We start from the raw sequence: 559 nt of genomic DNA, 5'->3' as shown, positions 1-559 counted from the left end.
GGTCAATCAAGCTCAGAGAGGTAGCCGGACCCCTCGGGCACAGGTTAGGTCATCACCTCCTAACCGCTGCCCGAGCGAGTGGACTACTCCCTCGTCGTGAGTTCGACCCCTACCTTCAACCAACTCAAAGCCGTTTCCCTCACCCAGCCATCCTCCCAACATCCTCTACCACATGCGATCAATTAATTAGCAAAGAAAGCACAAAATAGAAAGCAAGACAATGCAATAACACATCGAACAAAACAAGCTTAAGACACATTGGGCAACAATTATTATAAGTTTGTTTTATGTGTAACATTAGAAAACAAAAAAATTTTCCTTTAAGCAAAAAGCAACAAAAAAGGATAAAGGGAATAGGAGGGCAGCCAAGGGCGAAGTACTAAAGCTAAGTTCGGAATGGTGGTGAGTGTCAATCAAGCTCAAAGAGGTAGCCGGACCCCTCGGGCACAGTTTAGGTCATCACCACCTAACCGCTGCCCGAGCGAGTGGACTACTCCCTCGTCGCGAGTTCGACCCCCACCTTCAACCAACTCAAAGTTGTTTCCCTCACCCAGCCATC

The sequence above is a fragment of the Ipomoea triloba genome, chromosome 16 (genome assembly GCF_003576645.1).
Source record: "Ipomoea triloba cultivar NCNSP0323 chromosome 16, ASM357664v1".
NCBI lineage: Eukaryota > Viridiplantae > Streptophyta > Magnoliopsida > Solanales > Convolvulaceae > Ipomoea > Ipomoea triloba.
The sequence above is the reverse complement of the archived record's forward strand: the minus strand, read 5'-3'. Positions refer to the sequence as shown.